Here is a 27,510-nt window from a genome sequence, read left to right as displayed (position 1 = left end):
CTACAATCAGGAATCCATGTATCCATGTATCAAACATACAGTCACATTCTCTTCCTATTAAGCAAAGAGGAAAGGTCCTTGGTAACCGTACAAAACTTAAGTCACCTCTACCCACAGATTCCCCACTGCTTTCTGAGCTCCCTTTAACCTTGGCTCAGAAGTTGGGCTTGTAAACAAAGGTGTCCTTTTTAAAATGTTTTTATTTATTTTTGAGAGAGAGAGATAGCATGAGCAGGGGTGTGTCAGAGAGAGAGGGAGACACAGAATCTGAAACCAGGCTCCGGTCTCTGAGCTGTCAGCACAGAGCCAGACACGCGGCTCAAACTCACGAACTGTGATATCATGATCTGAGCCGAAGTCAGATGCTTAAAGGTGCCATTAAGCAGCTCTGTCTACCCACACCTGTAGGAACAAGTGTCTCTCATGAAAGGAGACACCCAGGACACACACTCTGCCCAATGGTCCAGTCTGCCTGATCGGTCAGGTCCCTGGTCTGCTCCTGCGACCCCATCTGTATCCCTAACCCTCCCTTCAAATGCAAAACCCAGCTTCATCTTTTCTGGTTACAGGCTTAGTTACAGGATTAAAGGAGCACGTACAGGGCCAAACACAGGTGTTCAGAAAATGTGACCAGATTCCAGAGCCACCCCCTTTTCCACCCAGATCCTATTAAACTTCCCCTGCAGGTGTCACTCCCAATGGAGGTTCCCTGGATTGTGGGTTCAGATTTCGTTAGATTTTCTTTCATAATTGCATTTGTATTACTTCCTGGATGAATATAAAACTTTACATAGAACTCTTCCTGATACAAAGATTTAAAAAAAATTTTTTAAACATTTATTCATTTTTGAGAGACAGAGAAAAGCAAGAGCATGAGCGGGGTAGGGGCAGAGAGAGGAGACACAGAATCGAAAGCAGGCTCCAGGCTCTGAACTGTCAGCACAGAGCCCGACATGGGGGCTCGAACCCATGAACCATGAGATCATGACCTGAATTGCAGTCGTACGCTCAACTCACTGAGCCACCCAGGTGTCCTCAGATTTAAAAAACCACATTTAGGGGAAGGGGTGCCTGGGTGGCTAGTCAGCGGGCTAAGTGTTCCACTCTTGATTTCAGCTGGGGTCATGATCTCACAGTCCATGGAGCACCAGGTCAGGCTCTGCACTATTAGTGCAGAATGGGATTCTCTCTCTCTCTCTCTCTCTCTCTCTCTCTCTCTCTCTCTTCCTCCCTCTTTCCCTCTCTCCTCTGCTCACACACACACATGCACATGTTTTCTCTCTCAAGATATATAAACTTTGCAAAAAATCACATTGAGGGGTTAAACCTGCCTAGACATACATAAACACCTTATCTTAAACATTTAAACATACTTGATAAAACTTAATTTTTCTAATGAAAAGTGTGGTGGGGGTGTTGCTGCTGCCAGTGACTGACTTTCTGGCTTTTCTTCAAAAGATCCTCATGTCTCTATTCTTCACCCATAAGTAAAGGACAGAATACATGTTCATGGGTAGAATAGTGACATACCCAAAGAGGTTGACTTTAGAAAGTATTTAAGTCCACAGTACTGTGCAAGAATCTCTGTCACTAAAATAGAAGCTAGATATGGGCTGTTACTGTCACGTCTTGACTTCTGGTCTGTAATTTTAGCACTTATCAGGGTCCAGTATTCTCTTTGGCAAGGTCTTGAAATTGGGGTACACTGCCACCAAGTGGTGGTAATTGCCGTGCTCACATTAAAAACCAACCTAATGTGTGCCTGCAATTCATGGGCCATCTATTCAACAAATACAGTAATAACCAAGATCTATCTACTTTTGAATAGCAAAAATACGAGTCTTTATCAAAATAGTTTAAGATTATAAACATTTTTTCAAGCTACTATAAAGCAATTTCAGAAAGAAAGAAATATGTGTGGTAATGACCATCAATCAGTAATAATCCACACAATTATTGAGTATCTATTGGGTTTAAATTTTGTTTAATGTTTATTTTGTTTGTGAGAGGGAGAGAGAGAGACAGAGCATGAGCAGGGAGGGGCAGAGAGAGAGGGACACACAGAATCTGAAGCAGGCTCCAGGCTCTGAGCTGTCAGCACAGAGCCAGATGTGGGGCTTGAACTCATAGACCGTGAGATCATGGCCTGAGCCGAAGCCAGATGCTTAACCGACTGAGCCCCCCAGGAACCCCAAGCATCTATTGGGTTTAAAGGAAAGGTCCTAAAGACAAGCAAGACCACAGTTCCTGAACTTCAGTAATTAATTAGACATGTGCAAATAACTGACTCACTACTCAGCAGACCTTGTCAAACACAGACTGTATCAGGGCTATAAGATAAGTAGGTACAAAATGCTGTGAGAACAGAGAAAGGTAAGATTGATTTGGGCTGTGAAATTCAAAGAAGGATTCTCCAGGAAGACAGAAATTTGTGCGTGGCGTTGAGAAATCAGTAACCTTTTGAAAACCAGAAGGGGCAGTGAAGGGCCTTAGAAACAGAAGAATTAATACTAACAAGTATTATTTCTACTCTGAGTAGAAAGTATTTTTGGAGAAGGTGAACCTGGAAAGGGGAGCTGGAGCAGGCAGGTGGAGGGCATGGAGCACACATTGAGAAACACGAATCGTCTGCCATACGCAATCGGGAAGACTCTGAAGAAGAGGAGTGAATCAATCCTCATGGCCGTGCATCAGCAAGAACCATCAGCTAACAGTTGGGCAGATAGGCAGGTTCATGTCTGTCTGCGTAGGGAACACGAAAGAGGAACACAGTCTATTTTTATACTAGAACTCCACACTTTTACAGAGTCTTAGTTTTCTGGGTGCTGTGAGAGGCATGGGAATCCAGGAATGAAAAACCAGGAAGAGAAGGCGGCCCAGAGGGAAGGAAGGAGGAGAGAAGCTTGGTGGCAGCAGCTAACATCCAATAACCATTGGTTCCTCAGAGCCCGGCATTCCTTTGAGCTCAAACCTTCCCCTGGTTGGACTCCTCAAAGTCGATTTCTGCAAGATGCCGAATCCTGAGCACACAAGTAGCATATTATAAACTGCTTCTTTAAACGGGCTTAGAGAGTGGCTTCAGTAACCAGCATTGCAAAAATAGCAATGGATATGGCATTGTAGGGCTGACAGGTTTAATTGCAGAAAAGCATTGTTCTGGTTGACATTCATGAATGCATTTGCCTCCCAGCAGACGCCCATGACAGACGAACAGGGCGTGCTCTCCAAATGGAGGCTGGAGGCCCTACACTGTGAGGCTGGAGCCTCTGTGGGCCAAAGACACCAGACGGTACCTGGACACCTACTCCCTTTTCCCAGGATTCCCACGTGCACCAATGCCCACAATCAGAGACTCACTCCATTACCAGCCAGAAAAGTCAATACTGTTTCCTGGGAGTCCGGCACTGGCGCAGCCTGGGTGAGGCTGGACGCTCCTCCCATCTCCTGTGAGATCCGCTGAAACCCAGCAGGGCCATCCAGCCCGGAAGCACCAAGCCTTTGTCCTGCACCATCTTCCTGCATGAGCCACACAGAACCATTTGCTTAAGAAAACTGGGGTCCGTGAACTTGGCTGGAGGCACCCTGATGCAGAAGGAAAATGGGTGCCCGCCTCTTAGGGTGCTCGTGAGCGGTCCCTTCTGGGGAGAGATTGCTGTTGGGAGTCAGATGATCGGCTTGAGCTGTGTGAGCTCTCAGCCTCAGTTTCCCCATCTTTTGCAATGAGGGCACGAACGTGGTGGCTCATGGAGCCGTAAAGACTGGACAGGAAGGTGCCACAGGATACCGGTGAGCCCCTCCAAAGAGGGGTAAGGGGTTCGCTGGGGCTTCATTACATTTCAGTGACGTCACCGTGCAGGTGGACAGGGGTGTGGTTGGCCACACCTGCTGCTTTGCTGCCTTCTGAATGGTAGGCGCTGAAGAAGCCACCATGCTGGGGGTGTGCCTGACACACATGACGGACCCTCCACAACCTCTATCTGCCCAGGGCTGTGCGTGCACGGTGGGGACAATATGAATGGCGTGTGTCATTTATAGTAAAATCCCAGATCCTGCTGCCCTTATCTGCTTTTGCACCTCAAGATCCCTGCAGAGCGTGGGGTGCAAGGCTTTTGTCCATCACTCCCCCCACCACCCTGCTCAGTACCTCTGGGGGTCACCAAGTGATGTGCCCAAGTCCAGTCAGCTGACACCTGCTGGGTCATCTTCTTCCCTTCCAGCGGGGGATGGGGGACCCCATCTCCACCTGCCTTGTCACACCCAAGCAAGCTTCCTCATGAGGACACAGGTCACGCTGGACAAACAAGTGGCCAGTGTTCTCCCCAGGGCTGACACCAGGCAGGAACTGCCCAAAATCCCCTGCAGAAGAGGGCAGAATGCCTCTGACAGCAGGTTAAATAGGACTATACATCCTTGGACCCTCATCCTGACCAGGGGTGGGTCTACGTCCTCTCCCGTTGAATGGGTACTGGACTGGGACTACTCAGCCCAAGAGGATATGTGACCATGACGTCATTCCAGCCTGGAACAGGACTAGCAGCTCCTGTCATGCTCTCCCAGGGCCCTGAGCCGCCATGTTGGAGCATGGCCGCCTTGCTGGAGAGACCATATGGAGAAAGAGGCAGGCTTGGCTGACCCAACCCAACCGGTCCTCCCCTGCCAACATGCCAGGGATGTGAACGACGCCATCTTGGACCAGAGCATCAGACCCACACCCTCAGGCAGTACAGGAGACCCACATAAACCCTGCAAGCGAATTAAATGGTGGCTATATGAAGCCACTACATCTGGGAATAGACTGTGTCTGGTGGCCACAGATGATCGACCCAACTTCTCTTTCCCCGCTCCATTGCTCTGCTTCACACCAACAGCGAAACAGTGTTGTGTCTTGACCTAAGACTGTATTTTAGATCGCTAAGGTTTATTTCACAACCAGCCCTCATCAGAAATGCACACCTCACCCCCCAGCACCCCTGTCCATGAGGAGAGTGGGCTAGGAAATCCCGTTCTCAGAATTAGCCCATTCCTCCCACAACCAAGGGCCCAGGCAACAAAGAGTGTGCCTGACCCCTGCATTCCTTGAGGATGAATTTTCTCTCTCACCAGAGGCTCCTCAGACTCTCATACAAAGGTGTGGACATGTGTAGCCCACAAGGGAGCAGATCACATCACACAGCTCAGGGTTAGGCTGAAACCCTTTACTGTCCACTAGCAAACTGCGGGACGTCCTCACAATGCCCACGGCTTTCTCTGGATCCAGCTTCCCCACCGCGTCTCTGTAAGAAAAATGAGGCGCCTCTTAGGCCCCTTTCCTCCCAAGATGGGCCTGGATTTCAAGGACTTTAAAGGGTGCTGTTAGCACTGTCCAGGCTGCAGATTTTCAATAGGTTTTGGCACATCAGGGAACACACTGGAATACTGTCAACACAGATTCTGGAGCTGCTCGGGGCTGTGCACGGGGGAGGCCACAGGTCAGATAAGATCTGTCTGGTGTGCATTCTGCCTGCAGAGAAGCATGGAGTCCTCTCGATTCCATTCCCGTCCGTTTCAAGATAAATAGGAGATCTGGGAAAATTAGGTCTTGAACAGTCACTTCGAGTTAGTGGCATGGAGGTTGACAACTGTTTATCAAAGTTCAGTCTGTGTGGGGATTCGGGGTCCACACACTTACTAGATTAGAACCTGCTGGCATTTCTTATGTGGGCCTTGGAGAGATGTGTGTCTCCAAGTCAGTGTGTGTGTCTACGGGCAGGGTGTCAACACAGTGACAAAGACACACCCCATCTGGGTGTGGCATCCAGAAGCAGACAGAATCAGGCAGCTGTGCCAGCACCCCACGACCCGCCCAGTGGATTGTCATTTTACATCACTTCCAGTCACTTGTTTCAACAGCATGGCAAGGTAGCCATTGTGTCCCTCTCCTACAGGTCAGGAAACAGGAGCTCCTAGAAACGGTGGTCAGACTGATATGTGGGGGGGACGGAATTCAAATGTGGCTTTTCCGACGCCAGATCTGCGCTCCTGGTGTTCACCTGTCTACCTGTAGTGACTCTCTCTCGTTCTTGCCCACCCAGAAGTCATGCCTTTTTCTTTTTTTTTTTTTAAGTTCATTTATTTATTTTGGAGGGGGGTGCAGTGGAGAAAGAGGAAGAGAGAGAGAGGGAGGATCCCAAGCATGCTCTGCACGGTGAGCACTGAGCCCAATGCAGGGCTCGAACTCATAACCCACGAGATCATGACCTGAACCGAAATCAAGAGCCAGACACCCAACTGGCGGAGCCTCCCAGACCCCCCAGGCTTACTTCTCTTAGTACAGAACCTTGTTCCCTCTCCCCTGTGATGCGTCTTGATACTAACATCAGTCAAAACCGCCCCCCACTCCACCCCAACGTCTGGGCAAGGATTCCCGTCCCTGGACGCTGACTCCCGGATGTGGGAAATGCCGGAGCGGGTCTACGCCAACGGCGGCCATGTGCACTTTCACAAGCCTGGCAGGACCCTCTCCTCCCTGAGCTGCTCCGCCCGCGGTCAACAGGTTATGCTTGTTTAAATTGGCTGCTGGGGTAACCCAAGGATTCAGACAGAGTCTCAGTCAAAAGTCCCTTTCAGTTGGAACCCCTGGGTGGCTCAGTCAGCTCAGCGTCCAACTTCAGCTCAGGTCATGACCTCACAGTTCATGGGTTCAAGCCCTGCATCAGGCTCTGTGCTGACAGCTCAGAGACTTGTGCATGCTTTGGATTCTGTGTCCCTCCCCAACTAGCATTCTCTCTCTCTCTCTTTCTCTCTAAAATGAATAAACATTAAAAAAAATTTTTTTAAGTCCCTTGCAGCATATGCTGCTTTCATTTCTAATTCCTTCAGTTCTAATGTGAAACTTAGAAAACATGAAATACTATGTGTCTTTCACTGATGATTAGGAACCAGGATCTCAGATGGGATATTTGCTGCTGCCTCAGAACTAACAGCCAGGACCCCAAACTGGAGTCAAAGAGACCAGAAATATCACACATTTTCGAAAGAACCAAAACCAAGCAGAAACCTCAGAGCTTGTTGTGGAGCAAACTGGCTGTATTGAACTTTTATTTTCTTTCCGTTTTGATGCTTATTTATCTTTGAGACAGAGAGAGAGAGCACGCAGGAGAGGGTCAGAGAGAGAGGGAGACACCGAATTGGAAGCAGCTCTAGGCTCCGATCTGTCAGCACAGAGCCTGATGCAGGGCTTGAACCCACAAACCACGACATCGTAACCTAGGGAGAAGGCAGATGCTTAGCCGACTGAGCCCCCCAGGAGCCCTTGCCCTGGCTTTTCTTTTCTGTATTCTGTTGCTTTGCCGTCTTGGGGACTTGCTGGCTGTGGAGGGACACGGTTCCTAGCAAAGGATGTGCTCCTACGATGACCATTCACATGCCAATTGGCCAGTCCCGAGGCCAAACCTCCAACTGCTTTCTCTTTTAGACCCTCACACTCTGGGCCACCATCCACCTGCCCTGATCGCCCCCAGGGCCAGGTACCAGACAGCTCGGTGGCCCCTGTGCCCCAGAGGCAGCTGAAGCTATTCAAACTCAGGCCCAGCCTGAGCCTGCTCCCCGCCCCCTCCTCGCCTGTTCCTTCCCCTAGAATCCACAACAAAGACTCCTGCCCGCAGCTCTCCCTCCCCTCCCGCCTCCCCCCACCCCCGCCGACTCATGACTGGCTCCCTTTGTTGCCCTGTGTGCCACGTCTCCCGTTTCTAGGGAATCTGTGCGTATGATAAACGTCTTACTTCAGACCATCATTTCTGAGTCCGCATGCCTCCCCACGCCTGATCAAAGCAAAGCTCAGGTACCCTTAAAACACCAGCCTCGCTCCCCAGGGACTCCCACCCACCCCCAACCCCCTTTAAAAAGAGAAGGAAAGATTATAGGTGTAGGTGGCCCCGGCCTCAGGAGAAACCAGGAAGGGGAGAGAATCCGACACAACGTCCTACAGTAATGACAGGGACCCACGGGACGCTGATCGGCCATTCTGTTCTCCAACTGGGGATCCCCTGTTCTTAACAGACTTGCTAAGTTGTGCATGTGTCTGTCTGGATAGGAGAAAAGAGACCTGGCAAGCGGAGGAGAGAGATCACCGAGCAGGACTTAGCCCACCGCTGGGCATGGCCAGAAGGCCTGTGTCCCACGGGTCCGGTGGACACCGTGAAATGCAGCTGGGCTTGGGCCATCTTTCCGGCTCCCCACCAGGAAGGCTGCCCGCCAGGCGAGCCGACTTTAATAATGCAACTGACGAAGAACGGCCATCAGTCCAGAGGCAGAACGCCTGTGTCAGGAAAACGGCAGTAGGGGAGGCCCCACAGGGCCTTCCAGAGACTTCAAGCAATACCCCAAGACAGTCAGCGTCTGGACATCTGCCACAGCACACGGAGCTCATACCTGGCTGGCTAGTGTCAACCGGAGAAGTGGCAGAGGCTGCCTGGAGAATCCTGCAGATGGGCCCAGCTGGGGGAAACGGGGGTGCTGAGCAAAGGGAAACGGGAGGCGTTTCGTGACCGGGGTGGCAGAAAAGGAGCTTCTAGGGGCTTTCTAGTTCTTTTTTTTTTTTTTTTTTAACATATTTATTACCTAATCATTTCTTTAAATGTTTATTTAGTTTTGATAGAGATGGAGTGTGAGTGGGGGAGGGGCAGAGAGCGAGAGAGAGACACAGAATCTGAAGCAGCTCCAGGCTCTGAGCTGTCAGCACAGAACCCGACGCGGGGCTCGAACCCCTGAACAGTGAGATCATGACCTGAGCCGAAGTCAGACACTTAACCAACTGAGTCACCCAGGAGCCCCTCTATTTCTTGATCTGATTTACACAGTGTGAAAACTCAGTGAACACATAATTTGTACACATTCCTATATGTATGTTTTTCCATTTAAAAATCTATTTTTAAGTGTATTTCTTTATTTTGAGAGAGAGCAAGAGAGCACACGTGCACACAAGCAGCAGAGGGACAGAGAGAAAGGAAGAGAGAGAATCCCAAGCAGGCTCCAGGCCGTCAGCACAGAGGCCAACATGGGGCTTGAACTCACAAACCATGAAACCATGACATGAGCCGAGATCAAGAGTCAGACGCTTAACCAACTGAGCCACCCAGGTGCCCCTAAAAATCTACTTTAAAACAAAACAAAACACAAAACAGAAAACATGGGACACCCAGAATATCCACTCTGCGCAAGCATGAATCTTCCACGACCACTTCCTCACCCATGTCCTGTTGACTCTCCAGGCCTCTGGTCTCTCTCCTTCAACATTAGTATCTCCAACAGTGCCCTCAAAGGCCAAAGAAAGGCATCGTTTCCTCTCATCCTTCTGGGTATGTGAAGCAACAACCCCAGAGCTAGAGGAGTGCCTTTGAGGGCACATCAAATTTTTTTTAATGTTTGTTTATTTTTGAGAAAGAGAGAGACACAGAGCATGAGCAGAGGAGGGGCAGAGACACAGAATCCTAAGCAGGCTCCAGGCTCCCAGCTGTCAGCACAGAGACAGATGTGGGGCTTGAACCCACGAACTGTGAGATCATGAGCTGAGCTGAAGTCAGACACTCAACCGACTGAGCCGCCCAGGCGTCCCAAGGACACATTAAATTTTAAAACACAATGGAGATAAGCAAGACACTACATGCTGAAAAAAACTAGTCAGGGAGTTTAAAAACAGCTTAAGAAATCCTCCCAGGATTTAAAGCAAAGGACAAAGAGAAGCTCTAGTTAATGTCCTAAGGGGGGAAAAAGTGTAAATACTTGAAGATCAGAAGTTACCATAGTTTGAAGACTCCATAATTGTCTTCCCGGAAAAATCTACAAGCAATAGCTAAAGAATGATTCAGCTAATAAGATGATTAATAAATTTGCTATTCACAAAGTGGTGTAAAAAACAAAAAATGGAAAAAGATGGAAAGGTAACTTAAAACCTATGAGTGTTAAATGAACAGTAAACAAAAACTGTATCACCATTGCTTAAGTGCTTACTAAAATTATACAGTGTTTGTTACTCAGCACATTAGCAAAAAATTAAATAACTCACCAGTCATTGCCAAGGATAGAGGGAAATGAGCCTACTCACAGATGAGTGGTGGGAAAATAGATCCACACAGACTGTAGGCAATTAGGCAGTAGGTTTATGTGATTCAGAACTTTGGCTTACATTTTGATCCAGCAACCCCCCTTCCAGGAATTTATCGTAAGGAAATAATCACAACAGTGTACAAATACAAAGCTACCATGACCAGCATGATGGCATCATGGCACTGGTAATAATGGTGAGTTACTGGAAACAACCTAAATTTCCGACAATCGGGCACCGATTCGGTAAGTTACAGTATATCTGTACAATGGAATACTGTTAACCCATTAAGCTACTATGGCAGAAAAAAAAAAAAAGAAAGAAACGGAAAAGTGTATGCTCAAGTGTGTAAAAATGACTTCGAACAGTGACTTCTTAAATGATTCCATTACCGACCTAGCCGCCTGGAATTGTGTCCAGCGAAGTGCTAACGTCAAGTCGGTGCCATGGTGACTTCACTTTTTAACTTCCCTCTAGTGTTTTCTAAACATTCCAAAATTAACGTTAAGTACCCTTTGTTTTCACTCTTGTTTTTCAGAAGCTATTTTAATACCTTTCCCTGATGTCTGTCTCATCGTTGCATTTTTTCCGTTGGGATGGCAGGTGTGATTGAATTTTGAACATGGGCTAAGATTTCGCTCACCTCTGATTTGAAAGATTTTACACGTGCCTGAGTTTGATGTGTGAAGGCATAAAGAGATCAAGAGAGACTCAAAGATGAGAGCATGGAAATATACATCTGTGCAGATTTGAACTCACAGACTCAGGAGCACAAAAAATACAACCATAGACAAGAGGTTATGAGGGTAGGGGAAAAAAAACTTACCACCTTGCTGAATTTTTTCTTCTGACTAAATATTGGTTGAATAAGTAAGTTACTAGGTAAGTTCCCCGAGCAGGGAAAAATTGCTATACTTTTATTAGCAGATGAAAACATCCACAGAGTGGTGCCCGGGTGACTCAGTCAGTTAAACATCTGACTGCAGCTCACATCATGATCTCACAGTTCATGGGTTCGAGCCCCGCGTTGGGCTCTGTGCTGACAGCTCAGAGCCTGGAGCCTGCTTCGGATTCCGTGTGTCCCTCTCTCTCTCTGCCCCTCCCCTGCTTGTGCTCTGTCTCTGTCTGTCTCTCAAAAATAAATAAATGTTTAAAAAAAATTTTTTTAAAGAAAACATCCACAGAGCTTGGCTGAATGTACACCTGGGAAAAACGCTCAGTTCTCGGCATTTTCCCTCTGATCTCTGTTCACCCTGCCCCCACCCTCATTTCTTCTGGAAGCTGCACAAGCCAGATTATCTTGTCTTATACACATAGGCTCTGGGTTTAGGAGGACAACAGCATTTAGAGCCTATTTGTTTGGTAGAGGCAGTCTGAATTACACTGACTCTGGAGAGAAGCGTGTGCGGAACTGAATGCCTTCACCTTCCTCATCAGAGGTGACACATATTTTGCTAAAGACATTCTTCATGCAGTGCAGCCCCTGCCTGCATCTTGAGTATCTGGGGCACAACAGCACCCCCCCCCACATCAGTCCATTTGACTCAGCAACGGCTGCAGGATGTGAGGCATCGTTGGAGCGAGCCACCAAAGGCCACTTGGGAAAGATTTTACAAAGCATAGAGCATGTTCTCAAAGCACTACATCTTCTTACCTTGGCTGTTTATTCTGGGTTCCCATCTGTACTAACCAGACCCCTCCACTTGAAGACAGTTTATTTACCTTGTGAACAGAAGGTTAAGATGACTCCAGACGGGCCATCTGAAATCATTCAAGCACTTGGTGTTGGAGAGAGAGCCCCCATCTAGCTTGGGCTTCATGTCGGGAGCCCAGAATTTGGGGTCAATAATCTGTTACGCTACAATGCGATTGCACAGACAGATGGAATGAAGTAACAAACAAACAAACAAATGAAAAACAACAAAAAACAAATCAATTCGTCCCTGGGTCTTAGAGGTGAAGGGAGCAAATTGTCTTCCCCTCATTAAGTCTTTACCCCGTCACTGTAGAGCATAATCTTGGTTTGGTTTTGTTTCCCTTAATAAGCCTTCTGGCAAAGAGTGAATTCAAATGGCCAGTGACCGTCCCCACTTGAGTCACAGGCAGGTCTGTGTGAGTTCTGCACCCCGCAGAGCAAAGGGGCCTTTCCGAGCCAGGAGGCGGCCTGCTCTGCTCCGTCAGTGGCCAAGACAGAGCCCAACAGGCTGTCTGGCACTTGGCTTCTGCAAAAGGCCCCTAATCAGGCCTGCTCCTCATGGTGCAGACAGACATAGCAGTCAGGCCCCTGGATCCAAGAACGGCTCTTTTCCACCGACGTCAAACACGTTTCACAGCTGACCTGCCAAGAATGTGAATCCTGCTTCAAGATACACAGTCTGAGACAGCGCACAGCAGCCAAGAGAGAGAACGGCCATTGAGCCTGCGTCCTGGCCTATCCTTTCCGGATGGACAGTGTGTGTACTGCCTGGCAAGCATCCCAGCCCTTGGCCTCGAGCTAAAAGTTCAGGATTACTTCAGAAGTAGATGGAAAAGATAAAGCAACCCTTCCAAATATGCCTTTGTTTTTCCGTGGGGATTTATAAAGTGCAGTTGAGGGGGATTCTCAGGTCAATGTCTTTATGAGCAGCGTGACCGCGACAGGTCCCACGGCAGCCATACATCTACCATGAGGAGCATAGGGACACCCAGGCTGGGGGACTCTCCCTGCAGTTGGTGTGCTTAGACTTTTCTCTGACTGTCTATATGGCTTCGAGTTCTGCTTTGTCAAAAGGAAGGGCAGAGTGACATACGGAAAGAACACAATGCCAGGAATAAGGAAGTCTGGATTTTCTGCATGCTTGGAAAGTTTATCTTGTCATGCTTAAACTCAGTTTCCATGTCCTTAAAACAAGGGAAGAGGGACATGGTCCTGAACCAGAAGCCCCCCATGGATGTGACATCCGATAGTCTTTCCTGTCCCCCAAAGATCCAAGAACACACATTCCCGACAGATTACAAAACACGGCGCAAAATGGCGCTAATCCTCGAGTTGGCGGGAAACCCACTGGGGTGGCATCGCCAGACCCCATGTGATGATGGTTTGCAGAAAATCATGTAGGTGCCAAGCAGTGGGAGGCACATTCTCCCTGGGTGCTCTCACACTGGAACACCTGCCGGAAAGGGCTTGGAAGGGGAGTGAGGATAAGCTCAGTCTTGAGTGTGAGCGGCTCACGGTCATCCACACCTGTTGGAGCCAAGGACCTGCCCCTAGGCTCCAGGGGCCTTTGCTCCAGTGAAACCTCTCGCTCACTGCCTCCAGGTAAATACCCGCTGATTCCCATCTCCAGGCTGTCACACATGAGGCTTCCCAAATCTGGGTTCCCCTACTGATGACACAACAGAAATAAGCATGCTGCTCATGCAAAGAAAATCCGGGGCACATGGCTTGGGTTCTGCGTTGGCAGCGCAGAGCCTCCTTGGGATTCTCTCTCTCTCTCTCTCTCTCTCTCTCTCTCTCTCTCTCTCTCTCTCTCTCTCTCTCTCTCTCTTTCTGACCCTCTCCTGCTCATGCTCACATGTGCTCGCTCTCTCTCTCTCTCTCTCTCTCTCTCTCTCAAAAATAAATACAAAAAACCAAAAAAAACAAAAAACAAAAAGCACATCCATGTTAGAAATTGGGAAGCAGGGGGAAGGTACCAAACACACAGGAATAGAAAACTCGAAACAAAACACTAACAAATCTCAAAACCACAATTAAACGGATCATTTAACATATTTGCATTACCCCAAAATTCTAACAACAGAAGGTGTAGAAGACCATTATAAACAAGCCATTAGAAACATTTTTGGAAAAGTTTCTTAAAAATTTATCTCCAGGAGCGCCTGGCTGGCTCGGTTGGTAGAGCACATGGCTCTTGCTCTCAGGATCATGAGTTCAAGCCCTGCTTTGGCTGCAGAGATTACTTAAATAAATAAATTTTTTAAAAAGTTATCTCCAAAAAGACTGCAGGCCCCGATGGGGTTCTTTGAGTGGATTCTTTAGAACTTTCTAGGGAAACAAGAAAAGAAAATGGTCTAAACCATTCTAGAGAATGGAAGTAGGAATCACAAATCACTTAGTGATTTAATTCCAGAGTCTAGAGAAGAGAAAGAGAGAACAAGAACATCACAGTAGAGGAAACAGGAAAACAACTTCCTCCAACTGGGGTTTATACTCCCAGGGGCATCTCGGACCCTGATTGGGGGGAATTCTGCAGGATACCCAGCTGGTACTCTTTGAAAGGTCCTTAAAAACAAGAAATGATTGAGAAATTTATCACAGGGGTACCTGGGTGGCTCAATAGGTTGAGCATCCAACTTTGGCTCAGGTCATGATCTCATGGTTAGTAAGTCCAAGCCCTACACTGGGGTCTGTGCTGACAGCTCAGAGGCCACTTTGAATCCTCTGCCCCACTCCTGCTTACACTCTCTCAAAAGTAAGTAAACATTTAAAAAAAGAAATTTATCACAGAATTATCACAGATTGCAGTTTTCTGGGGACACATGAAAACTCACTGCAGTGTGGTGCTGTGAATTAGAGATCCTGAAAGAGAAAGTTAGAACATTAATGGAGGGGCTCCTGGGTGGCTCAGTCTGTTAAGCATCTAACTTTGGCTCAGGTCATGATCTTGCAGTTCATGGGTTCAAGCCCTGTGTTGGACTCTGTGCTGACAGCTTGGAGACTGGAGCCTGTCTTCAGGTTCTGTGTTTCCCTCTCTCTCTGACCCTCCCCTGCTCATGCTGTCTCTCTCTCTTTCTCTCTCTCAAAAATAAATAAAATACATTTTTAAAATGTAAGAAAAAGCACATTAATGGAAAAAGAGTGGAAATCCAAATAACAGATGACGTGTAGGTTAAAGTAAGGTTTCTTAATTTTGACAAGTTCACCGTGGTAATATAAGACACTGGGTGACAGGCACACAGGAGCTCTCCGCATTAGCACAACTGCTCAGTGAATCTAGTATTGTTCCAAAATTATGGGCCCCTGGGTGGTTCAGTTGGCTAAGCATTGGGACTCTTGATCTCGGCTCATGTCTTGATCTCAGGGTCGTGAGTTCAAGCCCTGAGTTCGTGTCTGGACTGGGTGTGGAGCCTACTTAAAAATATTGGGAAGGGAAGGGAAGGGAATGGAAAGGGAGGGGAATGAGGGAAGGGGAGGGGAGGGGAAGGAGGGGAGGGGAGGGAGGGAGAAGGGAAGGGGAAAAGGTGATGATTATATCCATGGATACAGGGGCAATTTAGGGCAAGAACTTTTTTACAGGCTGTGGCTCAGGGGTTCATGGGACCCGCTCGTGGAGGTGAGCGGCCCTCCACGCCTGGCGAGGGTTACAAGGATAAAAACACTATCGGGCTTCCCCTATTAGAGAATGAAAACTCCAGAACTCCAGACCAAAGTCCATTCTAGTTTAGGAACCTAACACCTATCTACTTCGAATAAGTGCTTTCTTGTTTTCCTTTTCTTCCTCTGCCGATTCTCATCAAGGTCAATCGCAAATCGCTTATGAACCACGTAGGGTTTCTGGCATGCTCACATCAGAATGGACGCCTTAGTGCGGCCGGGTCAAGGGCTGCGGTACGACCCGCCCCTGCGGCCCCAAATGGGCCTCCGCCTCAGCTCCCTGGACACGATCGCCGGCCAGTCGGCGCGCACACACACCTGCCAGCAGCGCCCTCTGCAACACGACACACACTTTATCCTGCTCCACTAGCCATGCACCCTACTCATCGCAGCCAACTCACTTCCCACCAAATCTTCAGTCGCTGAGAAGACAGTCGGTCAGTTTCTGCCTGAAACCCACATCCTGACCCACAGCCCATGCATTCAGCTGTCAGGAACCATCGTGAAAGAACTCTGCAGGAAGCAAAACTGTTCTGGGAGCGCCCTTTCAGTTCAACACTAAGCACCCCGTTCCGGGTTTTCTGATTCCACAAGAATCCGTACGGTTCACGGTCCCTGAGCTGTCTCTTCATTCTGTAAATAGAGCCAATGATCCCTGACCGACCGTAGTAACACAAACGGATTCTGGCCGCTAAAAATGTGAGTATAGCGCTGTGGATGGTAGCCAGCCGTTCAGCCTCCACTCGAACATCTGTTTCACTGTTTCCCCTCGCTTCACACGTGTGTGTGCTTTTCTCAGAGTCTTCTGCACTGATCTGTCCCACTGGCTTGTCGCTCACCACAAGCTCACGGCACGATGAACAAAGACCTTGAACCGGAGCGAGACTTCAAACATCATGCCGCATTGCAGGTGTGTGGGTGGATATTTAGCCCCACGGGAATTACAGAGGGCTCACCTGGGTTCAATGTGTTTCTGCCGCAGAATGGTCCCCGCTGGTTTGCAGGAATGTACCTGAAAAAAGAGAACTCCATATCAAACATGCAATCCCCGTGCGTTTTCTCAGCAGGTAAATCACGAGGCTTCCCAAGACTTGTTTCGGCATCACCAGGAGATGGAGAGCATCACCGCTTCCCTTTCGTGGCTACGGTCCATTTCCTTGACTCCAATAACGCAATCCCTTGCTGACTCTAAAAGAGCCAAAGATTATTTGAATGGCGAATTAGAGGTTTCTACATTTGATCTTAGCCAAAAGGCCAAGAAGCGATTGAATTAGAGGTTTCTGATAGTGCTTTTTGAGAAACAGCACATTTACATGCACAAAGCTTGGGGTCCGTCAGATCTTTTTTGTTTTTTAATGTTTATCTTTGAGAGAGACAGACAGACAGAGCATGAGTGGGGAAGGTGCAGAGAGAGAGGGAGACACAGATTCTGAAGCAGGCTCCAGGCTCCGAGCTGTCAGGACACGGGGATTGAACTCATGAACCACGAGATCATGACCTGGCCGAAGCCGGACGCTTAACCGACTGAGCACCCAGGTGCCCCCGAGGGATCCATCAGATCTTAACAGGACTTGTCCTATCTTAGAACTCTCTCAGCAGTCTCGTGTGACGTCCCTTTCAGATGCTTCAGGGAAGGTGTACAGATCCTTCTAGGCTCCATCTGCTTCCCTGGGCAGCAATCTCACACTGGGATGTGACCACCCCACCTGGCTCCCAGGTCCCTTCTCGTCATGAGGGCTCACGCCGCCCTTGAATCATCACCGCACCAGTAATAACAGGACGCAGAGCACGGACATTCTTCCGTCAGGTGCTCTAGGGCTCTCTGGGCAACACCCAGACTCTGAAGAGGCTGTCATTCCCCCTGGGGACCTGGCCATGATCTCTGGCCCTTTCACTTAAAAATCGAGAGGCAGGCTAGTATGGCAGATGGTGTGGCTCAGATTCAAATGCTGCCTTGTCATTTAATAGCCAAGGACACTCACCTCCCTGAGCCTCAGTCCCCTCATCCGTAGAATGGGGCTAAGCCTAGGACCAACCTCACACAGTTCTCGGAGATTCGAATGAGTTGATTCATGGCAAGCTCTAAATGAGTGCTGGACACACAGCTAACTCTTTAATGACAGATTAAACATCCTTACAGGAACTGCCCTCTGGTCCAAAACCCCCAACTTTCCCATTTGAGTTGATTTTCTCTTACTAGAGAGGCCAACGCAGTGAGGGGAAATCTTCCCATAGAGTGTAAGACACAGAAACTGCTTCCCGGTTGAGTGAAAAAATGAATTGTGTAGCTAAGACATCTCCTGACTGAAGCTTACACTTTTCCACCAGTTGTTTTCAGAAGACTCTTACTGGTGAATTCTGTCAGCAAAGCTTATGTCAAAAATGTCCAAATAGAGCCCCAAAGCGACTCAACCGGGTGCCCAGCGTCCACATCTACCTTGAGGTGGCCAATTACACCTCTGACATTTTGGGGGAAGATTCTTCTTTTGTTTAATATAACTGCAAATCTTTGACTATTTCCCTTGGTTTTTTCATCAGTATTACATATTTCCAACTCACCTACCCACATCTGCCAAAACCTGCATATTCTCATTTCAGGGCCTCTAGGGGCACCCTGATGCCCGCACGCTGCGGCTGAACTCCCTGCTGGCACTCTGGGTCACAGCTGTTCCCAGATGAAGCCTGTCCCTCCATCAGGTACCTGTCACCCTTCTCTCCTTGCACATCCTCACCACGCACCTGCCTGGAGGATGCTGGTGTGCTACCCTCAGGCCCCGCCCACCCCCTTCCTCTCTACCAATCCTGTGTCTTCCATATTTTTTTAAGTTTATTTATTTTGAGAGATAAAGTGAGAGAAAGAGAGAGGCAGAGACAGACAGAGAGAGAGAGAGAGAGAGAGAGAGAGAGAATGCGCAGGGGAGGGACAGATATAGAGGGAGAGAGAGAACCCCAAGCAGACTCCGTGCTGTCAGCGTGGAGCCCAACACGGGGCTCAACCTCATGACCATGAGATCGTGACCTGCCAAAATCAAGAGCCAGAAGCTTAGCCGACTGAGCTACCCAGGTGCCCCAGGATCTCCCCATCCTTTTCTTTGAATTAAAAAGAAATGTTTATTTATTTTTGAAAGACAGAGACAGAGCAGGAGTTGGGGAGGGGCAGAGAGAAAGGGAGACACAGAATCTGAAGCAGGCTCCAGGCTCTGAGCTGTCAGCACAGAGCCTGATGCGGGACTCAAACCCATGCACCATGAGATCATGACCGGAGCCGAAGTCAGATGCTCAACCAACTGAGCCCCCCAGGCCCCCCAGCATCTCCCCACCTTGAACCCAAACCAAACAAGACGGCTCTCCCAGAAAGGGCGGCCAGCCGGAGGTAGGCAGAAGTGTGGGAAGCTGCTCGGCCATTTACTAGCAGGGAAGTGCCACTCCCAGTCAGGAGAAGCCAGAAGAACAAAGATCAATCGCCTACAGGCAGGGTGGTATCGGCCCTTCAGGTGCTGTGCTAAAAACTTTAGTTTGGTTCTTTAATCACTTGACCCTGTTTCCTAGCAACCAACCTGGTCAGCTTCCCGCCCTAAACCCTATATACGTGTGGGTATTTTCTCAATAAAGGGGCTTGATCAGAAATCGCTTGTCTTGCTTCCACTCTCTGTGCTCCCTGCCCCCCAATTCTCTCTCCCTCTCTCAGGAACCTGCAAGGATCGACCGCCCCGCCGGCTGGGGTGGACATGACACAGAAGGAACAGAGTACAAACAAAAACTCCTAATGCTTAATCTTCTCTACCTGCAACACCACCACATGTGTGGGAGATTTCCCCACACCAGGAAAGTCTCCCACTCTCTAGACCCCACCAGGATGCCAGCAATTCATTTCTGACGCTAACCATCCAGAGTGAGCGTGGCCCCACAGGTCAAGGGCACGGCCCCGCAGGTCAAGGGCACGGCCCCGCAAGGCTGCCCCCACCCCCAACCTCAGCTTTGAGGCTTGAGTTTCAGGCTGTCACCTGTACTTTGTGACCAACTGGCTATGCATCGGCATTCCCATGACCCTGTCCTCAGGTGCGCTAATTTTTGAAGGGGGTGGGGAGAGGGGCAGAGAGGCGGGGGACAGAGGATCCCAAGCAGGCTCTACGCTGACAGCAGAGAGCCCGATGCGGGGCTCAAACTCACAAACTCAAGATCATGACCTGAGTCTAAATCGGACATTTAACTGAGTGAGCCATCCAGGCGCCCCTGGGGATTTTTTTTTAAACGGAGGCTTCATCACGTAGGCATGATCGGTTATGAACTCAAACCCCAGCGCCCCCTCCATCCTTGGATGACGGGGGCGGGGATGAGTGTTCCAAGCTTCTCATCATGCCTTGGTCTTTCTGGCGAGCAGCCCCCGTTCTGAAGGCATCCAGGAGCCCGCCAGGAGTCACCTCATTAGAACAAAAGACACTCGCAGGACATTCCAAGGGGGTTAGAAGCTCTGTGTCAGGAACCAGGGTCAAAGACCACATTTGGAAGAAAAGATGTCCCCAGCACCCCCATCGCTCAGGAAATTGCAAGGGTTTTAGGACTCTGTGTCTGCAGGCAGAGCCCAAAACTACGTTTCTGAGGCCATCACAGAGGGTCAGCAATCGAAGCAGGCTCCGGCGTAAGTGGTAAAAGAGGGAAGCAGCAAGATCCAGGCCACAGGGAGGATCAGCAACCTGGGAGCCGGGGCCAAGACAGGTGTGTCCGCCTCTTCAGCACTGACCCTCAGAGCACAAATCATGTGATCCTCATTGGGCATTAAGGTGGGGAACTCTCCTTGTTTCCGTGGAGTGCGTTCTGGTTGAGCAACAGGCAAGGGATGGCAGGTCTGTGCCTTGGGTCAAGAGTCTACTTCAGAGGGGCAGGGCTCTGTCTTTATAAGCCGGTGAGATTCCCTTCTCTCTGTGCACAAAGCACTTTGGTTACTTTGCTCAGAAAATTTATTATATTGGGAAACACTGTGATTTTTTTTCCTTCATCTGGCTAGGATTCTGTGAAGAAAGAGACTACGTTTTTGCTTACTTGGCCCCATTAATGAAAAATCCTCTTGGCTGTAGGGTGATTACAGCGGTTTGAGAAATAGATGTTCATGTTCCTTGCATAAGAAGTCTGGAAGTGGCGATCTGATAGAGTTACTCAAATACATCCTTCCAGAGACCTGGGTTCTTTCTACCTCTCTTTTTTATCAGCCTTAGTTAGCATCTTGGCCTTTCTTCTCATGCTCTGACCTCAGGATCATGAAATGGCTGCTGTAACTCCACCCATCATAACTATGTTCCAGGTGAAAAGCTCGCTTTCTCTCTCTCTCTCTCTCTCTCTCTCCCCAGGCAAAAAGCTCTCTCTCTCAGAGCTTTTTTTAATGCTTTATTTATTTTTGAGAGAGAGAGAGCATGAGTAGGGGCAGAGGGGTGGAAAGAGAGGGAGACAGAATCAGAAAGAGGCGCCAGGCTCTGAACGGTCAGTACAGAGTCCAATGCAGGGCTTGAACCCATGAACCGTGAGACCACGACCTGAGTCGAGGTCAGATGCTCAATCGATTGAGCTACCTAGGCGCCCCAGGACATTTTTTAATGTTTATTTACTTTTGTGAGAGAGAGAGAGCGCATGTGCATGTGTGTGAGAGCAAGTGGGGGAGGGGCAGCGACAGAGGGAGACAGAGGATCCAAAGTGGGCTCCGGGCTGACAGCAGAGAGCCTGACGGAGGGCTCAAATTCACAACCTTTGAGAGCATGACCTGAGCTGAAGTCAGATGCTTAACTGACTGAACCACCCACACGCCCCCCCCCCCTTTTAATCAGGTCAGCAAAAGATTTTCCAGAAGTCTTAGCAGGAACTTGCATATTATGTACATAATACATACACTATGTCCAGTTGTATCTCATTAGCCAGAGCTCTGGGTCAGGGCCATTCCCAAACCAGCTATTAGCCAAGGGGAACAAGACCGCGGGAAGTTTTGAGACCCAGGACAAGGCTCCCCAGGCATGACTCGGAATCAGTTTGGTCAAACAAGAACTCTGAGTTTTACCTCCAGGGACGGGAGCCTGCCGTTTCCGAGATCGGACTGGCTCCCGAGCTCTCCACCCCCGAGAAGGGGGAACACTCACTGAGCACTAACGACACGTCAGACCTTGCTCTTCAAGCAGCTGCATGAAATCCCGTGTCCTCCTCAGAACAACCGTTGTGCTCAGCACCATTACTGACCCGTCTTGCGGAGAAAGAAACAAACAGAGATGCAGAGGAACAGAGTAACTTCCCGACGCTGCGCAACCCAAGGGCTGCAGAGCTGAGAACTGAGAACAGAGTCCGGGCCAAGGGACCCCAGAGGTGGTGTTTCTAGCTACTGCCTGTCTCCTGTGTGGCAGAGGCGTCTGTAAAGCTGGTGGAATGAATGAATGCATGCGTGCTTGAATCCACAGAAGTGCCTTTTCCCAAAAGAAGCCCTAAGCCGTTGGGGGCCCCTCTTCTCCATCCATCTTCTTCATGGGGTCCCAGCGTCACCATGTGCCCCGGGATTTATGTCTGTTCCTTGTGCTCTGGGGGTGAACAAAAAAACCTGACTCTCGCTGGGCTTCCTGCACAACAGAAACCAAGGGAAAGCCGTCCGGCGAAGTGTGGGTGTTACCCGCGCACTGAACGTCAACAACTCGACATACGTGTGAGCCCTGGGCCAAAGAATGAACAAAATATCAGGCGCGCCCAGGCTTCTGCTGGATCCCTGAAAGTTCTGGTAGCACGTCCAGGGCCCGCTGGAAGAGGGGGGAAGGGAGGGGAGGACAGCGGGTCATCGTGGACCAGAGGACCGGGCTGTCGGTGCTGTCCCGGCACTGGGCGGGCTGGAAAGCTACGGACGCAGGACCCCAGACTCCCAGAGCGCGGCCGCACACCGCTGCCAAGCGTCTGGATATTTTGTCTACCCTCTGCAAGCGTCCCGGCGGTGAGGCAGCGACTGCGTTGTCCTGGCTTCTTATCAAGACCCGGGGCTGCTGCCGAAGGAGCCACAGTCTTCCCAAGAACTACCAGAAAGCGATCCGACATGCCTCTCGCTGGGCGCCCCCCGGGCCGTCATCAGTTCGATAAATATATGTAAATACTCAGTGAGTTTCTTCTTTGGGAGCGTGGCCGGATTTAGCGAATGCAGCACGCACATTGCCCACTTCAATTCAGATGTCAGATAAATGGTGAATGCAGGATTAGTAGAAGTCTGTCCCAAAAATGCATATGTATTTATTATTATTATTATTATTATTATTACACAAATGCAGGAAGCCAGCCACACACAATCGAGGCCATCTAAATTCTGCTTCGGTGCAAACAGCTTTCCACCTGAACAGGACCGTCTGGCTCCCCAGCGCTGCTAGAACAAAGGGGCAAGGACACTCTCTCACTGACGGCTCCGCCCGGAACACCTCGTGTCCAGAGAGCACCCAGGGTTTGCACCACTCAGACCTTCACGTTCACCACGGCCTCGATTCAGTTGTGAGGGTGGCCGGGCCCTCCCCCCAGTTCCAAGATGTGGGAGGAAGGTGGGCAGACAAGTCCCAGGCCCCACGGGCCCCCTGGCCCAATGCCGGAGCGGGTGTTCAGATCCTAGGTCCAGGGCCGAACGCACCCGGTCTCATTCCTGCTAGCTCCCATCCAGGACAGGTTCTGCCTGGACTGTGTGACCACAGTGACCAGCACCCGTGCAGGCACATGACCCCACACACAAGAAGCCATAAAAACGGAGTGGTCATGGGGCACCTGGGGGGGCTCAGGCGGTTGAGCCTCTGACTCTTGATTTCTGCCCAGGTCGTGATCCCAGGGTTGTGGGATCGAGTCCCGCATTGGGCTCTGCACTGAGCATGGCGCCTGCTTGAGATTCCCTCTCCCCCTCTCCCTCTGCCCCTCCACCCTCTCTCTTTCTCTCTCTCAAAAAAAGGGGGGGAGTAGTAAGAACACAACGGGGGGTACCTGGGTCCCCCCAGCAGTCGAACCAGAGAGGAGGCACCCTGCTGGTGATTTACAAGAACCGCCACGGCGCAGCGCGGGCCGTCGGAACCACACTGCCTCTGGGCAAAACTGCTTTCCCCCCAAATAATTTTAACGTCTTGCAATCCAACCAGAGGCAGGAAAACAGCCTGTTGTTCATGCCCCACGGTTTCGGCTAGGAAAGGAGGGTATTATTCCCCCCAGGAGCAGAATGCCGAATCCAGCAAGGGACCGCTTGTGTGTTACATGGCAACGGGCACCCGGGGACACCCCCCCCGCCCCGGCAGGGCCCCCAGGTGGGAGTGTGACCCCTGGGTCTGAGGAAGAGCGGCAGAGGGGGCCAGCAGAGCGGAGCAACCGCTCTCCCCTTGATAAGGAAGCCCGGGAAGCAGGAGGCCCACCTTGGGGCCAAGATTAACTCTGAGAGCTGAGGTGGGAGGAGCCGGCTATTCTGGGAGTCGGATAAGGACTGGATTTTCCATTTTCTCAGTGTGAGCAGAAGCCGGCCCCCAGGTTTCAAAGTCCTCACAGCTCCCCAGCGCTCACTGCTCCCCTCGATCTCATCTAGACTTAGAATCCTGAGACTTTCATTTAAAACCCCAGGGGAGGTGGGGGGGGGGAGGGGGCACCTGGATAGCTCAGGTCATGATCTCATGGTTCGTGGGTTCGAGCCTCGTGTCGGGCTCTGTGCTGACAGCTCGGACCCTGGAACCTGCTTCAGATTCTGTGTCTGCCTCTCCCTCTTCCCCACTAACTCACACTCTCTCTTTCTCAAAAATTTAAAAAAATTTCCTCTCGTAATGTTTAAATTACTTTTATTTTTAAATTACTTTTAAAATCCCAAACTCATTTAAAAAATGCATGGATTAAACATTACCCACACTCCTAATTTACTTTAACATGAAAAACAGGAAGTGAATAACTTGTGATACAACATAGCTAACGCGGTAAGGGCATGATTGAGAAAATACTATGGAGACAAAATGGAGAAAAGCTTGAATTCTCATCTCTGGGTTTTAGATGAAAGGATCTTCTCCAAAAACGTTTTCTTTTGAGTTCGTCTTTAAAAACGGGGCACCTGGGTGGCTCAGTTGGTCAAGCCTCCAACTTTGGCTCAGGTCATGATCCCACAGTTCATGAGTTTGATCGGATTCTGTGTCTCCCTCTCTCTCTGCCCCTCCCTCACTTGCACTCTATCTGTTTGTCTCTCTCTCTCTCTCTCTCTCTCAAAAATAAACAAACAGCTTTTCCAGAAAGGATGCGGCTGTGAGTTGGACTTGCAGTTGCTCAGGAATCCAGATAATTTGATATGGGGATCGAAGAGGAGCCTCACCCAACACTGGCAGTTGACACTGTGTTTTGGGGTACATTACTTAGCAAGGAGAGTTGGAAAAGTGGGTGACAAGTGCCGTTTTTGTGAGTTAATTCTGGAGGTTTAGGAGCCTGAGCACATATGACCCCTTTTTAAAACTACCGTTTACAGAAAATTAAGGGGGAACAGTAGGTTCGTTTTTAAGTTTGGGAGATTCCCGAACAGGCTCCACCCTATCTGCACAGAGCCTCAACTGAGATCATGACCTGAGCCCCCCAGGCGCCCTGATCCATGTGTCTCTGATGTATTATGGGTTACAATAAAGATGACTAATCTGCCAAAAAAATAAAAAATTTTTAAAAACATTAAAAAATCCACCCCAGTGGGGACGGGGCAGCATCTTGTCTCTGCCCTGCTCCCATGGGGAGGACTACGCCGTGTGTCGCCTGCCAGGGCATGCGCGTCCCAGTGACGTCCTGGCATCCTGCCAGAGTGCACTGGAGACTCCGCCGCAAACCCCGCCCCCCGTCCCCGCCCCCGGCAGGCCCTGGAACAGGAGGAAGTTGGTGGCGGGGACGCGAGAAGACGCAGCCTGCAGGCCCAGGGTCAGCGCGTGGTGAACGGGCTGCCGGCTTTACACGTCGCTGCCGGATGTCACTCCCTTCCTGGCCACCGATTTCTGATTTCTCCAGTGGAGTTTCCTGCGCCTCGGCCACACTCCAGCCACAGTGGCCTTGCCGTCTGTTTCTGCACCTGCCAGAGGCATGGCCGCCGAGGGACACGTGCGGCTCCCTTGGCCTTGAACACTCCGCCCCCAGCCAGTGACCACCTCCTGACTCTGCCTTCTTCCCTGCTTACCCTCTACCCCGCCCTCCCTCCCCATTCCTGACTGCCAGACTTATCACTCACCCAGGAGCCTCAGGCCCCAGTCTCTGTCTCCAGGGCACCAAAGGCTGAGATACTAGGAAGGGCAAGTCCTGGCCCACTGCCCTAGGACATGTCACCTCTGCACTGCCCTCAGGGCCATCAGGCTCCTAGGAGACCCGCAGGCAGGCCCCCTTTGGAAGCCCAGCTCCATGTTTCCTGTGGCCTGTGGGTCTTGACCCTCTCTTGCTCCTCTTCTAAAGTGATGGTTCTGCTGCATCCGTCCGTTCTGGTTTCTCTCTCTGTATTAGTTTCTTGTGGCTGCTGTAGCGAATTCCTACAAGCTCAGGGGCTCAGAAAACAACCCAAATGTACCATCTTACGGCTGCAGAAGTCACAAGACCCAAATCGATTTGTCTCCCTGGAGCAACAGTGTCAGTGGGGCCAAGGTGCCTCCGGGGGCCCAAGGGAGAATCTGTTTCCTTGCCTTCTCCAGGTTCTAGAAGGTTCCAAAGTCCTAGGCTAAGGCCTCTTCCAGCAATTATAACACCCTATCCTCTGTTTCTGTCATCACACCCCCTTTTCTGGTCCTCCTGCCTCCCTCTTCCTCCATCTTTAAGGGCCCTAGTGATTACATCAGGCGTAGCTAAGTAATCCAAAATAAATAGCTCCAAATCCTGAATCTAATCACTGCTGTGATTCTCTAGCCCTGGGAAGTCACATATTCACATGTTCCTGGATTAGGACTTGCACACCTTGGGGGGCGGGGGTCATGATACATGATACTCCCTGTCACCCACTTTAAACTTAGAACTTAGAACACAGATTGGGGCACCTGGATGGCTCAGTCAGTTAAGCGTCCGACTTCGGCTCAGGTCATGATTTCATGACTCATGAGTTTGAATCCCGTGTCGGGCTCTGTGCTGACAGCTGGGAGCCTGGAGCTGCTTCGGATTCTGTGTCTCCATCTCTGTCTCTGCCCCTACCCTGTTCACGCTCTCTTTCTCTCTCAAAAAAAAAAAAAAACAAAAAAAAAAAACTTTTAAAAAAAATTACTGAACTTAAAGCATTGTTTCAATTAATAAAAAAAAGAAGCCATAATTCTTCCAGATTTTGCTCTGTGCTCATCTGAGCATCCGAAACCCCGCTGCTCAGCCTAGAGGGCGCCTCCTCTTTATGAGGGATTCATGAAGCTGCCAACGCACAGCCAACAAATCAGAAGTCACCCCAGAGCTCCCCGTTAACACAAAGGAGCCTTTTTTAAGAACCCAGAGCACAGCAGTCATATATCAACATACTAATCGCCTTGCAATTCAAATTCATCTTTTTAGGAGAATACTCCATCCCAGAAAAATAACAACGCAGCCGCTCTTACATATTTCCAGGAATGGGGATTTTGTGATCTCCACTGTGCTCCCCTCCGCGCAAAGCAGCTCTCAAGGTCAAGAAATGTCCCCTCAGATCTCGAATTTCTTCTTTTGCTGCAATGGATTTGGAAGCCAGCCAACACCTCCTTGTGCATAAAAAAAAATTCATACGTATAAAAGTTATGCCTGGAATCACAGAGGTTAGGGCCCGAAGCAACGATCTGGATCATATAATTGATCTGCCCCATTTCCTAGGGAGGCAGTGTAGGCCGGGAAAGCCACAAGGTCTTCCTCAAAACCAAGCTGCCCTGTGAGCCGTCTGCTCTTAGACTCACTCCTCTCTTCCAGGAGAAATAGTCCCAATTCTTGTCATATTTTTTGCCCACCCTTCTTGCCTCCATCCCTTTCATTATCCCCACCCCCTCAAGTTTCCTTGACCTGCCCGCCAAGGCCAAATCTTGCACATAGTCTAACTCCACAGGGTGGAGGCCTGGTCCTGGGCGGGCTGGGGCAGGGGGGGCTCTGCCCTGCGCACAGCTGTGGA

General features: G+C 49.9%; 1 long non-coding RNA gene across 1 annotated transcript; it reads right to left on the bottom strand.

Annotated features, from left to right (window-relative positions):
* Positions 1 to 27,055, bottom strand: LOC115282025. The gene is made up of 3 exons (XR_003904494.1): positions 26,975 to 27,055; positions 16,394 to 16,449; positions 1 to 54 (listed from the first exon to the last, which is right to left on the bottom strand). It is a non-coding gene; the product is annotated as an uncharacterized LOC115282025 (long non-coding RNA).
* Positions 27,056 to 27,510: the final 455 nt, after the last annotated feature.

The sequence above is a fragment of the Suricata suricatta genome, chromosome 17, assembly GCF_006229205.1.
Source record: "Suricata suricatta isolate VVHF042 chromosome 17, meerkat_22Aug2017_6uvM2_HiC, whole genome shotgun sequence".
Lineage (NCBI taxonomy): Eukaryota > Metazoa > Chordata > Mammalia > Carnivora > Herpestidae > Suricata > Suricata suricatta.
This window is presented reverse-complemented; position numbering and strand designations above follow the sequence as displayed.